This window comes from Hoplias malabaricus, chromosome 11 (assembly GCF_029633855.1).
Source record: "Hoplias malabaricus isolate fHopMal1 chromosome 11, fHopMal1.hap1, whole genome shotgun sequence".
NCBI lineage: Eukaryota > Metazoa > Chordata > Actinopteri > Characiformes > Erythrinidae > Hoplias > Hoplias malabaricus.
Genome location: NC_089810.1, coordinates 24,805,496 through 24,821,393, shown reverse-complemented (window position 1 = coordinate 24,821,393; position 15,898 = coordinate 24,805,496). Strand labels below are relative to the sequence as shown.

General features: G+C 39.1%; 1 long non-coding RNA gene across 1 annotated transcript in view; it reads left to right on the top strand.

Annotated features, from left to right (window-relative positions):
* The first annotated feature begins 1,699 nt into the window (after window positions 1-1,699).
* The window catches only part of LOC136709366 (uncharacterized), a 105,681-nt gene continuing 91,482 nt past the window's right edge, over window positions 1,700-15,898 (top strand). Inside the window, exons 1-2 of the long non-coding RNA XR_010804487.1 lie at window positions 1,700-1,854; window positions 15,006-15,083. This is a non-coding gene — a long non-coding RNA (uncharacterized lncRNA). The remainder of the gene's footprint in view (window positions 1,855-15,005; window positions 15,084-15,898) is intronic.

Sequence of the window (15,898 nt, the reverse complement as noted above, 5' to 3'; positions counted from 1 at the left end):
TGTGTGGCATTGAACAAAAGCAGAAAAAAGGCTTCTGACAATATTGGCCATAAACAGTGCTCTTTACCAGAAACACCCCCTCTTACTTCTACTCATTGGCCATTTATCAGAAACACCCCCTTCTACTTTCACTTTAACTGGCCACTTTATCAGAAACCCCCTCCTATGTCCAGTTGTATTGTCCAATTTATCCGAAACACCACCTTCTACATTCACTCACCGGCCACGTTATCAGAAACAACCCCTTCATCTTCCATTCACTGGCCACTTTATCAGAAACACCCCCTTCTACTTCCACTTCTAGTGTACCCTTTATCAGAAACACCACCCCCTTTTACTTCTACTAACTGACCACTTTATCAGAAACAACCCCTTCTACTTTCACTCGCTGGCCACTTTATCAGAAACACTAATCTTGTACTTAACCTCACACTGAACATTTTATTGGAAACATTTTTTTTTCATTACTCTGGCCACTTGATTAGAAATACCACCCTTATAGGTATTGTAGGTACATATGTAAATTATATTTGCAAGTTTTATTTTATTGTTTAATATGTTTAATTCTTTCTTTCTGCAGATGGAATTTATAGAAATGACAACTCAATGTCAAGATCATAATCAGATATTTTGACACTTCTGGTTTTGCATCCCAACATAGAGCTGCTAGACCAGTGCAGAACCAGCTTAATTTATGTAGGCTTATTAAAATCGATAGTTCTAGGCTCCTGAGTGGTGCAGTGGTCTATGAGTTTGCTCTATTATAAGTTTTTCAATGGTTAGATTCTCTGTGATGCCTTAGCTGTCTGAGGCCAGGAGTCCTAGAGAGCACAGAAGGTCTTGTCTGTCAGCTGATGTGACTGATCCGGTGCATTAAGCTGTTCAGTGGTATTGTGTCTGCGGCAATTTCAAATTAAGCTGTGGGCTGGGCTCACATCTCTGAGGAAGCACATGATCAACCATTCATTGAGTTTCCACCAACATAGATATATTCCTTAACTGGAAAAGTTTGTTCCCAGCTGGAACAAAACAATAGTAGTTTAAGCATGAACCGTGACATTATGTATGGGTGTGTTGAGCTAAAGAAGCTCCAGAAAGAGCACAGAGCCTCAAATAAATTGTCATCTTGCAGTGTACTGGATGCATAATTTGCGGCATGCAATATATAAAAAATGAGGAAATAATTGTGTGCATCCTAATATTGCATGACAAAAAACAAATGATTTTTTCAAAACATAGTCCTGTGATAGGACTATATTCTATAGGAAAAAATTGACTGAACAAACCCTACTCAGGCTTTGCACTAACAATAAAGTTACCCCCCTAGCAAGTAGTGGTAACGGAACCGTATAGCAATGCCACCGGTTCACAGATTTGTGATTTGCTCTTGACATTGGTGTGGACCTATGAAACTAACTAATATTTACTTCTTTGGTTCAACATCCATCCAACTACAGACAAATCACAGTCAATAAGGTCTTTGGCGAAGCGAAGTGTTACACATCTGGAGAGGTGAGGGGTATGTTTAGGGCATGGCTACAGCCCTGGGTCTTTTGTAATAGCAAATTTACATTATGAAGCCCAAGTCACCCAGTTTCACGTACGAAATTCAATGCATTTCAATAAGAATTGCCCCTAACATCCAGGTTAATTTCACGTCTCCGCCCAATAGGGGTGCTGTTCTCTTCTCTGGCTTTATGGAAGCTATAACGCACTCTATCTGCTCTGTTTGAGCCAACATAAAGGAAGCGCTATCATTTAGGTTTCAAAACAGGAGATATTATACAGGTCTTTTTGTGTGGATTACCCTATACAACAACAGCGAGAGGCGGCATGGTACACAGTCAGGAGAAAGTGAGTTTATATGATAATTATTTTTTCGTCTGGGTATTTTTAGTACTTTTAATAGTGAGTTAGCTATCTCGTGTGTGAATTTGCTGAACCAAATTGGAAGACTGTTGCTCGCAGCCGCGATTTTTCTCAACTTGAAAGGGAACTTTGAGTAAAACCATTGCAATATAACTATGTATTTAACTCACTTTGTTTCAGAACGCTAAATGTAGTGTCAGCGTTCCCAACCAAACTTGCTTTGTGGGACATGATAGGAAATTTGGTCGTCTTGCATGTTAGTTTAAAGGCCTCTACACTAAAACGTCTTGAAATGTGCGATCATAAAGTGGGTATTATAAGTATCGCTAATGACAAAAAGTCGTGTCTTTTTGAGGGGAAACTTAAAACAGTGAAGATCCGTAGCTCTCTGGGAGGGGCTAATACTCCACAGCACGAGAGAACGCACTTCTCTTTGGTTGTCACTTATTTAGCCAATCAGCATCCAGAGTTAGCTGTCCACCATTTAGTGCTGCAACCAATGGAGTCAAAGTCCCACCAAGATAAACTGCACAGAATGACAGTTTTAACCTTACTTTAATAACCGATGGTATGTCTGAGAGAAATTTATTTTTCTTGCAAATAATCATTTTGACAGCACAAATAATTGCCCTATGTCATGTGTTTTAGAAACTACATATTATATGTTTGTGAGGGTAAATATGACAAATTTGTTATAATGATTTGCACCTGTTCATCCATTTTTTGTACGTTCAAATAGTGAATTTAATTTAAGAGGAGTTGCTTGTTGTTTAATTAAAGCTTTTGTGGTCCGCCCCCCCGACATTGAATTGAGTATAATGTGGCCTGCTACCCACACTGAGTTTGACATTCCTGGTTTAGTGTATTTAGCGCAAATGAACAGTACTGCTGTTTTTTCCTGAATGCAGGAAAATGCTCTGTGTTCTTATATGATTTTATTGACATCATGCTATTTTGAGTTAAATATTCACACATATTAAAATAAGCTCATAGTACATTTACATGTGCAAACAACTTATTAATTTACACAGATTTAGTAGTTACAATTGTATTATTAAAGCATATTAAGTCCTTCATGAAGTGTGATTTCTTGCTGGGTTTAATCTTACGAGCATTTGGTAAAGATTTCATAGAGCAACACTTCTTCTTGGGGCTAAGCCCCGGGTCTCCTCGCAGTCTAGGCAAGCCCCTGCAGCTTAATATAGTAAATATGAGTTAATCTCAGTGTAATTAATAAAAAAAAATGTAAAATAGTAGTGTTCTCCCCGTGTCCTCGTGGGTTTCTTCCTACAGTCCAAAAACACACGTTGGTAGGTGGATTGGCGACTCCAAAGTGTCTGTAGGTGCGAGTGAGTGAGTGAATGTGTGTGTGTTGCCCTGTGAAGGACTGGCACCCCCTTCAGGGTGTATTCCTGCCTTGCGCCCAATGATTCCAGGTAGGCTCTGGACCTACCAAGTCCCTGAACTGGATAAGCGGTTACAGATAATGAATGAATGTAAAATAGTACATCCGTTATACATTGTTTTCAAAATACATGGACGCTAGGACTACATTTATTCACAGTGGTTTACAGCATCAGAATCTGAGTAATTTGTTGAGCAATATTGAATTACATAATATTTTATTAATTAAGGTCCAGAAGTTTTTGAATATACTTTTTGAGTCTTGAGGCTTGAATGCAGAAATAGTCATAGTTGCGATGTCACAGCATCACAGCCAGATTGGTTCAGCTATTTTGTTACAAGCCATGTTTTGTTGGAAGGCTAAACTTTAAAGGCTTGCAGTCATGTAGATTGTAACTAAAATTGTGGCTTATTATTTAATAATTAAGCTTGATTATTATTCCAATCCTGTGTCTTAATATTAAGTTAGAGATATCTCTGTATGTGTGTGTGCATAAACCTCTCATGCCAGTGATGAATAGCTGGCAAATAATCCATAGGCTCTGATATATATATTACCAGCTACAACTCTGTTATTGTGGGATTTGATGTGTGTGAGTCATGGGCATTAAAACCAGCAGCAGGTGTGTTTGTTTGTGGGTGTGTCAGTTTATTGTGTCAAAGTTAAAGAATTAACCCTTAGAGACTTGAGGAACATTGACGGTATTGACGTTTGAGTGGACATATATTGATTAAGTAATTGTTTTGTAGAACTGAACAGTATGGAATGATTTTTTTTCAGCTGTTTTCACCTTCAGGTTTTGGAATGGTGTGATCAACAGTGTTTATCAAACAGCAAGTCAGGAAATCATCTATCCAGGCTTGTTTGCTGTTTTCCGTCCAATTACCCAGTGATATTTGTGGAGAATAGTGGCCGTTCTGGTCTGGACAGCAGACCCATTAACCCCGGCTGGCTTTTTAAGTGCTCATCAGCCAAAGCCCTGCCTCCCTCATCCATTTCTGTAAGCAGTTTATTGATCCCTGTTCATACCAATCAGCGATCGTTCAACAAGCCTGCTTAACATGATTGTTGCTTTGCACCCCCACTAGAAAGAGCTGTGCAGTGAAGAAATAACTGATGTTATGTACTCTATCATCATCGTTAAATGTAAAAAAATGGAATACCACCAAATTGTCTGTTCTAGAGAAATTACAGGCTAATATACAGGATATTAATAGAGACCTTGTGCCAACACAAGGTTTTACACTGTGAGGATTTGAGGTTTTCAGACAGATATTTGTTGACCAGGAAAAAATGTATTTATCATTCCACTTATATAGCTCCTTTTTATATACCCAAGGATGCTTTTACAATCAACACTGCTCAGATTACCATTCCATTCAGCACTCAATCCACACACACTGGCGAGAAGTGGCAGCCAAACTCACACAGCGTACTCTAGACCAGGAACAACGGTCCACCTGGAGGACTGCATCGGGCACTAGGGTTACACCCAGGATAGAGCGCAAATCCATATCTGGGAACACACACATTCACTCACAAATACAGACATTCAGTCACATACACTAATTCACTCACACCAGGACAGTTATTTCAGAAGCCAATTCACCTAATCTTCATATTTTTGGACTGAGAGGAAACTGGAGACCCTGGAGGATACCCACGCAGACACGGGGAGAACATGGAAACTCCACGCAGATAGGACTTGAACCCAAGGTCCCAGCGCTGGTAGGTGAACGTGCTAACCACCAAGCCACTGTGTTGCCCTATAGTTTGGTGTGTTCTCCCCATGCCCGCATGGGTTTCCTCCAGATGCTTCGGTTTCCTCCCATGGTCCAAAAACACACGTGGGAAGGTGGATTGGCGACTCAAAAATGGTGTATGTGTCGCCCTGTGAAGGACTAGCACGCCCTCCAGGGTTTGTTCCTGCCTTGGGCCCAATGATTCTGGGTAGGCTTTGGACCCTCCAGGACCCTGAACTGGAATAGTGATTACAGACAATGAATGAATGAATGTTTAATGTTGTCAAGTCAATGAGAGCATCTGTGGGAGTCACTTGTTTCAACTGTTGGCCAGTGATTCATAAAACTGGAACTCTTGCCATTGACCCAGTCTCTGTGTTCCTACTACAGCAAATTGAACTTAAAATATTAGTGTTATTTTGAATCATTTTGCTTTGAAATTATTTTGAAGATAAAAAGTGTAAATTCAACATAGTTTTTAAGATATATTCTTATGAAACTTAGTAGTTAATTCCTCTCATAGTAAAACCTTTAAAAATACATGACCAAAATTTGGCAATTTTTTTTTATTTCATTTTATGTATTTATTGTTGACTAAAACAAAGTCTAAAGCTATATTTTAATCAAATTCTAAAACTAAATCAAATTCAGCTGCCAGAATTAACATTAACATCAGGTACGAAGGTTGGACGATTAGATCTGAATCACAAACCCCATTGCTGCCCAGCCAAATGCTGGGGGCTTTATTCTCAATTAACCCACACTCAGCAAAAAGAAGGGTGAGTTGAGGCTCATGTGCAGCTGCTTCAGTACATCCAATTATTCATTTAATGCCTGTATACTGAGAATGACATAGACTCCCTCCTATCACCCACTTATACTCTTAGGAACTCAAAATAAAGATAATCCACCGTGACCCTATTTCTTCTACTTGGTGATATGCTTGTTAGACTTCTGTCTGTTCTTTTCATTATTCCTCTGTGTTTCATGGCATGTATCTTGACTTCACTACAAAATAATAACATCCGGAGAACATAGTCCATTGCTACACAGCCTTGCTGTGGGTCTTTTGACCTTAAGCTCATGTGCAGCTGCTCTAGAACATCTCATTTTATTTCATTCTGTTTTAGAGATAATGCAAACAAAAAAAAAGAGTTGAGCATATATTTTTGCATTGGCTGTACGTACAGTAGGCTGCACGGTGATGCTGCATGTAGTGTCACAGTCACACAGCTCCAGGAACCTGGAGGTTGTGAGTTCAAGTCCTGCTCCGGGTGACATTCTGTGAGGAGTTTTGTGTGTTCTCCTCCCACGGTCCAAAAACACACGTTGGTAGGTGGATTGGGTACTCAAAAGTGTCCATAGGTGTGTGTGTGTCTTGCCCTGTGAAGCACTGGCGCACCCTCCATGGTGTGTTCGTGCCTTGCGCCCTGTGATTCTGCGTAGGCTCTGGACCCATCATGACCCTGAATGTATGTACTGTGGCTCTAGGGTCCTGGGGTTGTGGATTAAAATTTTCTTTTGGGTCACTGTCTGTGAAGAGTTTGGTGTATGTTCTCCCCATGTCTGCAGGGGCATTCTGGTTTCCTCCTATAGCCATACTGTAAAACCCTCTATTTCACTGCTGGACTTAGAATAGTACACCAGCCATAACTATTCCGATAACAGTATCTTGTGTGCACTGATGAAGGACTAGAGGAAAATCAAGTATGCAGAGCAACAGATGGACCACAGTCCGTAACTGTAGAGCTACAAAGTTATCCTGTGTGGTCAGTGAAGCTGAGAGACAGTTCCCATCTAATTGCCTGCTTCCTAAAAGAAATGCCTGTCACTAAACTGTATTGTCTTTTTGTCACTTAGATTGGAAAAAAAAAATCAAAAAGACGTAATTAAAGGTTCTGTATTCCCCTCTTTTTGGGTTTGTTTCCCCTCTTTCTTTTGTAGACAAGAATCTTAATGAACCCTAACATTCCCACAGTGCTGAGATGTAATTGATTCTAGTTGTTTTCCAGGCTGGTATGGGCTGACTCGTTACAAATTGCACAACTTTGTGTGTTAAAAGTCCTCTGGTGATGAAGGTACAGGCTGATTGCATGAACTTTAATTATTGGGCTTCAGTCAGTGTTTAAGCACAAACCCATCAACTCTTTAAAGGGCCTGTCTTACGTTATCCTTCCATATTAAGTTCTAGCTTGATCTCTCAAATTTAGGGTGGGATAAAGGATGAAAAACATCATCATTCATAGTTATCTCTCAGAATTAAGCCGACTGTTTTTGTTACTGCTCATTTTGGGACTGCTGAGCACTGTTCTAATAGGCTGTGCTTAAAAAATAATCTCTAGGTGACATACTCCTTATAGCATTATTTATAGCGAGTTGTGATGTCATAAAAGCAGTTCATTCAACTGGACTGTTTTGTAGCTGAATATTTAAGCACACTTGATTAGCTGTGCTGTTTTTGTTTTGAAGCAATATTTACACACTACATCAAACTAATGCTGCAGTATGTAATTTCATTCTCATGTTGCATGTAATAACACATTTCCCCAGAGAGGTTGTCAAATCCCCACAAATTATATACAGCATCTTAAAGTAGCCACATCTCTCTCTCTCCTTTCTGTTTCTCAATTTCTCATTCCCCTCTCTCTTTGTTTAGATCTTGTTTTCTCTCGTTCTCTGAATCCCTCTCTAAAACACTTTCTTTATCTCTCTCTCTTTCTCTCTTTCTCTTTCTCTCTCTCTCCCTCCCCCTCCCTCTGTTAGCCCTGATTGTATTTGGCTGTTTTCTTCATCATCAGCTGGTGCCTTGAAAGACAACAGCATGAAAGAAATGGATAGATATAAAAAGAGAGGGAAGGACAAATACAGAGAGGAATAAGACATGTTAGAGTTAAAAAAAAATCTTCACAGATTCTTAAAAGACCTCATTTTAAGCCTTGTCTACAGACTTTTGGATGTAGTGTCTTTTATGTTTCAGTAGATATCAGTGGGCATTCTCTGAAGACCCAGGGGGCCCTGAAGGGTATTAGCTTGTGCTCCATCAATCAAGAGAACGCAGTTCTACTGCTCCACAGCCCAGTGTTAAGAAGCTTTATACCCATTTAACCATCAGCAGGAGTGAGCATGGTGAGGTTTGGCTCATGTTCAGCTGCTCCAGAGCTTTCCAATCAAGTGTGTGTTTTGTGCCGAACACATTAGATATTATTATTTGGGGACTTAAATATATGGAGAATAAAAAAATAAATAAATACTGAGATGCGTTTTCTAAGCACCTTCTGAGCAGTCAACAGTAGTTTCTAAGTTTCCTTGCTGTGGCTAAACTTTCCTGAGAAACTGAGGGCGAGAGACACGAGGGAGTGTTTCTGCCAAGAAGAGAACCATGCACAGCTTAGCAAGCCACCTGACAAGCTTTTTAGAGCAGTACTTACCCGCTGATTCTGCTCCCTTAGGAGTTAGTTGACAGGAACAGGCTTTATAAAGGATTCCGCTGTTTCTCCTATGGCTACTGTATTTGCTACAGTGTTGGGTGGTTTCACTATGTGACAGGAATAAGATACATATCCAATAATTAGATCCTGGTGTCTTAGATCAAATAAGATGGACAAAAGAATTGTTTAATGTGAAACACACACTTTATTAGACAATCTGGACCAGCGGCACATGAGCTGAACTTCACCATGCCCCCTTGTTGTGCATGGGGGCATAAATCACCTCAGTATTGTTAGTGTTTATGGAGAGAGATTAGCCTCAAAATACTTTACAAATGCGTAAATGTTAATCCACAAATAAAACACAAATCACAAATATGTTTCACTATTCACAAATGAATACATCCCAATCTGTGTTTCGCGGTCTGCAATTTGTACAAGTGCAGTTACATTCATAAATACATGTTTTGTTTTTCATAGATATATCACAATTTTATGCGAAAAGAAATACATTTATTTAAATTTACATTGCAAATATTTGTAAAGTCGAAGTCGAAGTCTAACGGAGACACATTTGCGCAACATTTAATGTGGAAGTTCGAACAAAAAGCCCCCAAGCTGCTGAATTCAGCTTCATTTCACAGACCGTTAAGAGTGGGGGATCACTGGGGAACACTTTTGAAGGTGCCCTAAATTTAACGATGTTAAAGTCCAGCAGAACTTCCATAATTTCGCTGCAGACTAGGGTTGTCAAATAAAATACATTAAAATCATCCCGTATTTGGACTAAAACCGTGTTGCTTATTGGACTGATACGGGACTGATGTGTTTCGTAATTTTGAGATTGGACTGTTAAAACGGGGGATTTGTTTCAGACAGACATGCTCAGCCGGAGGGAGGGGCAGATACCCCATGGCTCCTCAAATCAAATCAAATCAAATTTATTTATATAGCACTTTTCACAACTGATGTTGTCACAAAGCAGCTTCACAGAATTCCAGTAAGACAAGATTTGACATGAAATGTAAAGACAAATGTAAAACCCTCAAGTGAGCAAGCCAGGGGCGACAGTGGCAAGGAAAAACTCCCCCAGCTGAGGAAGAAACCTTGGGAGGAACCAAGGCTCACAAGGGGTGACCCATCCTCCTCTGGTCAATCTACTGGTGATGATAGTTAGTAGTCCATGAGAACTTCAGTGTAGGGACAGCTTCAAGGCACTTGGTGGTTGCTGGAGCGTGGGCAGCTGGTCTGAAGCGTGGAGGAGGATCTCGACAGTCATCCATCAGTGTCCAGACAGACAGGTGGGCAGTCGTTTACTCGGAAAGATGTAAAGGGATGGAATTAGTTTTGAACTGTTTTGTGTTTGTAAAGTAGAAAATATGAAAATTTCCAGAGTGTGGCTAATGACTCCGGCAGATCTGACTATGACAGCATTAACTAAAAGGAGAGAACCAGGAGGACACACAGACACGGGAGCATCCTGAAACACTGGCATCCCTCCGCTCCACCGTCAACAAACCTGAGTGATCGCGAGAAGCGGCGGGACGACAGCACCAGCGTCTCAGTATACTATAATTCCCTGTGTCCATGGACCCCCCGGATCTGCCGCCTTTATCTATGGGGGAGCATTAGCTACCAAATGATAAACTAAACAAATGAGTTTTTAGCCTACATTTGAAGATTGCGACTGTGTCTGAGTCCCGAACATTTTCTGGAAGATCATTCCAGAGTTGGGGGGCTTTATAAGAAAAGGCTCTTCCCCCAGCTGAGGCCTTCTGAATTCTGGGAACATTTAAAAATCCAGTATTCTGTGATCTGAGTGAACGTGGGGGCTCATAATAGGAAATTGTATCTTGAAGATATTCAGGAGCAAGCCCATGTAGAGCTTTATATGTTAATAACAAAATTTTGTAGTCAATGCGGAATTTAACAGGCAGCCAATGAAGTGATGATAAAACTGGGCTGATATGTTCAAATTTTCTAGTTTTAGTGAGGACCCTAGCTGCAGCATTTTGAACTAGTTGAAGTTTTCTTAAATTGCTGTTGGTGCATCCTGACAGTAGTGCGTTACAGTAGTCAAGCCTTGAAGTAATAAAGGCATGTACTAATGTTTCTGTGTCCTGGAGGGATAAGGCATTTCTAATCTTAGCAATATTGCGAAGATGTAAAAAAGCTGTCCTAGTGATACTACCTATGTGTTGATCAAATGATAAATCCGGGTCAATTATGACACCAAGATTTTTTGCTGCTGAACCAGGTTTAACTGGAAAGTTAGCTAGATTTAAAATTAAGTCTGATAATTTATTTCTTGTCACTTTTGGACCCAAAAGCAGGACCTCTGTTTTGTTGCTGTTTAGAAGGAGGAAGTTACGCAACATCCAGCCTTTCACGTCTTTTACACAGTCCTCTATTTTCTTTAATCTGTGTTTGTCATCGGGCTTGGCTGAAATATACAATTGTGTGTCATCTGCGTAACAGTGAAAGTTAATGTCATGGTTTCTTATAACTGTGCCTAGCGGTAACATGTATAATGTAAATAATAATGGTCCTAAAATAGAGCCTTGTGGAATTCCAAATCTTACTTTAGAATAATTTGAATTTAGATTGTTTACTTTTACGAATTGATAACGTTCCGTTAAGTAAGATTTGAACCATAATAGGGCTGTCCCTGTGATTCCAACCATGTTTTCTAACCTTTCTATGAGAATATTGTGGTCTATTGTATCGAAGGCTGCGCTTAGGTCAAGAAGCTCAACATAATATGAGCTTCTCATTGGTCATCACTTTTATTTAGCCTATTAGCAGCAAGAGTTACCTGTCTAACATTTACTGCGGCAGCCAATGGAGTCATAGTCCCGCCTACAGGGGGTTGTTTTGCTGCGAATAGTGAAACAAATTTGTGATTTGTGTTTTATTTGTGGATTAACTTTTACGCATTTGTAAAGTATTTTGAGACTAATCTCTCTCCATAACTAGAACTAGTTGTCTGTCAGGAGCGAGGGGTGGATTGAGGGAGGCGGACGCACTCGCTAAAACACGGTATATTTAATAAAGGAAAACAACAAAACAAAGAGACTTTAACAAAACGAAAACAAACAGGGAGCCAAGCAGGCTAAACTAAACAAGGGGAGCTAAACAGGGCAAACGGGACTGACAGACTAAAGAGTAAACGAAGGCACGAGAGAGGAAAAGAAACTACGACACGAAACAACGACTAGGGAAACAAACACGGAAAAACTGTGGAGACAGACGGACAGACTAGAAAACACGACCAATAAATGTGAAATGTACGACCAACAGGACGTGAAACAAGAGGGCTTAAATACAGACACAAACGAGACACACCTGGACAGATAACGAGGACGGGTTAACTCATGACACGAACGAGGAGGCGGGACGAGAGCGGAGACAAGGATATAAACAAAACATAGCCATGTGCTAAAAGCACATGGCCGGGGACAACAGACATGACAGGACGAAGGCGTGACATTGTCATCCAGAACTAATATTCCTCATCACCAAAAAGTGGACATCATTCATCTTCTTATTGTTGAATGCCATAAAGTCTTCAGAAGAAAATCTTGTGCAGGGGTCTTCAGAAGAGTCAGATACTAATGTAGAGTAACTGCCATATTGAGTACTTACTCATTACTCAGATACACAGCTGTGATGTTCAAATAGCTTTTTAGATTTTTTCAACACTTTCAAATAAATAATGTAATAAACATATGGATCCCTGGCCCGTTTATCTGTCTCCAAGATAGCGCCATACTCCCTACATATTGCACATCACAGTTAATAAAACTAGAGATATTAAACCCGGAAAGTTCATTTTAAGGTGCCACTCTAAGTATATTTGCAGTCTTTTTGAGGTGGTTGTTTATTTAAGGTGGACTTATCTCTAAGGTCAATTTAAATATTTTAATGAAAGATTTTATTGTGGTCATTTAATTAACGTTGTCATGTTTGAAGGTGGATCTTTAACATGGTAGACTAAAAATATATTGGTGGTATTAGTGTTTTTAAGGTTTATTTGAAGTGGTCATTTATTTAAATATATTAGTTTTTTTTATGTGGACTTTTTAAAATGTGGTGGTGTTTTTAAGGTAGCATTTAATTGAATGTTTTACAATGTAATAACTATCAAGCAGCATATAAAAAAACATTGCAATGATGTTAGCGGCATTTGACAAGCCAAATTCAAAGTTTGCTCATAAATGTACGTATTGTTAATCTTATATGAAATTATCTAATTTGATATACAAGTAATTACTTTGATTCTAAATGTCAGTCAGCTTTATTGTTTGATGTGTTGAGGGAGAAATTAAATGTAGTTTATCCAGGACATGGTCAGTGCTGAAACATTAGGGACTTACATCTCTAGATAGAACTCCAAAAGGATATGTGAACCTTATAGCTGACAAAAATGATTTTTGACATTGAAGGAACCATTATTTTATTATCTACACTGCACCCCATAGAGGGAATTTTAATTGTTAAATAATTATTTTCTGTGTTAAATAAAAAAATGCTCCAAGCACAGGTAGAGAGGAATCAGATTATTTACCCTGAAAACAGTATGAAACAATGAGACAAAACAAAAATTGTTTCTGCTTCTAGTCTCTTACAACAATGAAACATGATCTGAGAATGAATAACTCACTCAGATTCTGACATGAACAGAGGAACATTTTGAAGCCTGATTTGCTAACAGTTTCCTTTTAGACCCTATCGCAAAAAATGTTAATATTAATTACATTTTTCCTCCTCATTATGCAACATGGTGGGATCCTATACCCCCCAGATGCAGAGACAGTGAGCTGCTGTACTTCTGAATGTTGTGACACTCTCTCCAGTGCCAGAAGAGATAAAGATATACATCTATCCCATCTGTTTACATTAGAACTGTGCTCTGAAACTAAACATTTGATGAAACTAGACCATGGATAATGTCATACTGGCTGTCAATTTTAAAATCCTGGCTTGGAATATGGATTTAAAGACCTGTTTTAGTATGATGCCTCCCCAGAAGTGTAGAAGCTGTTACTTCTGAGAGTGAGTGTGAACAAACTCACAATTGCTATCCTGCATTACTGTAGTTTCCACATTTTTTAATCAGAGTGCCAAATGCTGGCTTTGCTCCTGGTATATATTCAGAACTTTGCAGCAATAGAATAAAGAAATGAAACATCCAATAATACAATCAATGGCCTATGCAGTCTGCAACTTTTAATAGATCCTTACAAACGATTGCACCGCCTGGTCACCCACACACTCTTGTGTTTGTGTCGAAGCTGTGGATGCAGTGTGTTTGGTTAAATTCTATTCTATACCGAATCCATTTCCCCAAAGGGGCCTGTTTCAGACTTGTTGAATTGGAGATGCTGAAGGTTAAACAGATGTATTCCCTCTGCCCCTGAACCATCCATACCCAACCCCCAATCACACAGAAAACTAGAGAGAGAAAGAGAATGGCCATAGAGGCTCTGAGCTTTGAGCCTCTCAGGCCCTGCAGATTAATTTTAATGGCTCTGTGTGAGAGTTTTGAAGTAGGGGTGGGCGATATGGCAAAAATACATTATCACGATTTGGTTTTGCATGATTACAATCTTGATTTTATCACGATTCTTTTTCATGCTGGTTTTTAACCTCTTACCACTCCAGGAATTTTTTTTACCATTTTCTGCCTGAAATTACATATACAAATCTTGAGGCAGTGAATAAACTAGAATCAATTTTATGAAGTAATGTTACTGAAAAGCCTTCAGAATCTTTTCAAGGTATTGAAATGAATACCTTTCACTCCCCACCTGTGTTTAAATGGTCTCAGTAGGGAAAGGGCAGACAGTGAATGGGATCTAAACTTTGAAAATGTATTTATTTTTTTGATTGTTGCCATATAAAACTGTCTGGCACTTGTCTCTCGCAGTGCACGTCTCTTAGGCACTGAAGCATGGTTGCTTCCCCGCCTCCTTTGTTGAGCATCACCACTGATTGGTCTTCATGTCGATAAAGCTGAGAGCCATAGCGGAGACCCACGGGGAACATATTTAAATACTTTTTTTTATTTGTTGTGTTTTTCCTTTACACAAACACGAGGATTGCTAACGAATAGATTGATGGAAAACCTCAAATATGTGTGTGTGTGTGAATCGCTTGTGGGCTCTTCAGGCTTCATGGTACCACTTTTTATTTTTTCCCTTTCTGCCCATTTGACTGATGTGTAATATGTACACAGTATGTAAACAACTTATAAGAACTGCAGCGGACAGTATCTGCATTTGCACGATCCAAATATGTCCCTGTGATGGTGTATCGTGGACAAATCCTTATCCTTCACAATCTGATATCATCATATCGCACACCCCTATTTAAGCATATTGTCACTGTGCAATGAAAAATCATGTATCTCCATTTTTTTGTAGATTTTAGTTTACTGCATCATTTAAACACAGCAGCTGCCCTTCATATAGTGAGAAATTAGTGAGAGCAATAGAAATGCTGAATTAAATAAAAAGAAATGAAAGTTAAGAAGATTTTTTGTTTGTTTGTTTTTGATAGGTACTGGAGCCTACACAGAATCACTGGGTGCAAGGCAGGAACACATCATGGAGTGGTGGCAGTCCTTCGCAGGGAGAGGTGTGTCAAGTTTACTCTGTTCTTTATAGAGAAAAACAACTCACTAAAAAATTGTAATAATTTAGGTGAAAGTAATAATTTATCATCTTGATAAGGTGAAATCAAGATGAAAAAAAAAATACTAGGAACAAAATCTTACAACTCACACTAACCCTCAAACACCTTTTTGTGTACGTGAACCATTTCAGAAATTTAAACATTGTCGCTGTCCAAAGACAAACATGTATCTCCAAAATAGTAACTATATAGGATTAGCGGTTGCAGATAATGAATGATGAAAGCTGTCTCTAAGCAAAAGATATACCCCAACCACTAGAAACAAACTTAAGCAACAACTCTGAAGTTGAACCAGGGCTGGGATGTAGTGGAAAACAAGTGACAGTGATATTTATTCAGAACACAGCAATGAAGTATCTGTATTCAGTTTAGGTAACATTTTGAAAAACAGTGCTACATTTAAATGTACATTTGCATTTCTTAAAAATCAAGAGAATACTAAAACTCTGAACATTTTTAAAGCACTAAAAAAACCTTAAATATTCATGTGCACGTAGACTGTGGCACATTTGCATTGTTAAAATACATGGGGCATATACAGCAAGCATTTACTATGGACTGCCATTTGTCTGCAAATTCACATCTAATTAAAAAACAATCTTCATTGATTCATTCACTCTCTGATGAAGGTTGAGGGAAGTAAAACTTAGTTAGCTACAAGCCTAGATAATCTTACAGCTTCAGAGCAAAACCAATGTTGGTTTCTGCCGGTCACCGCTGTTCAAAGCTAAAAACGCCTAATGACAAGAACGGAAAGT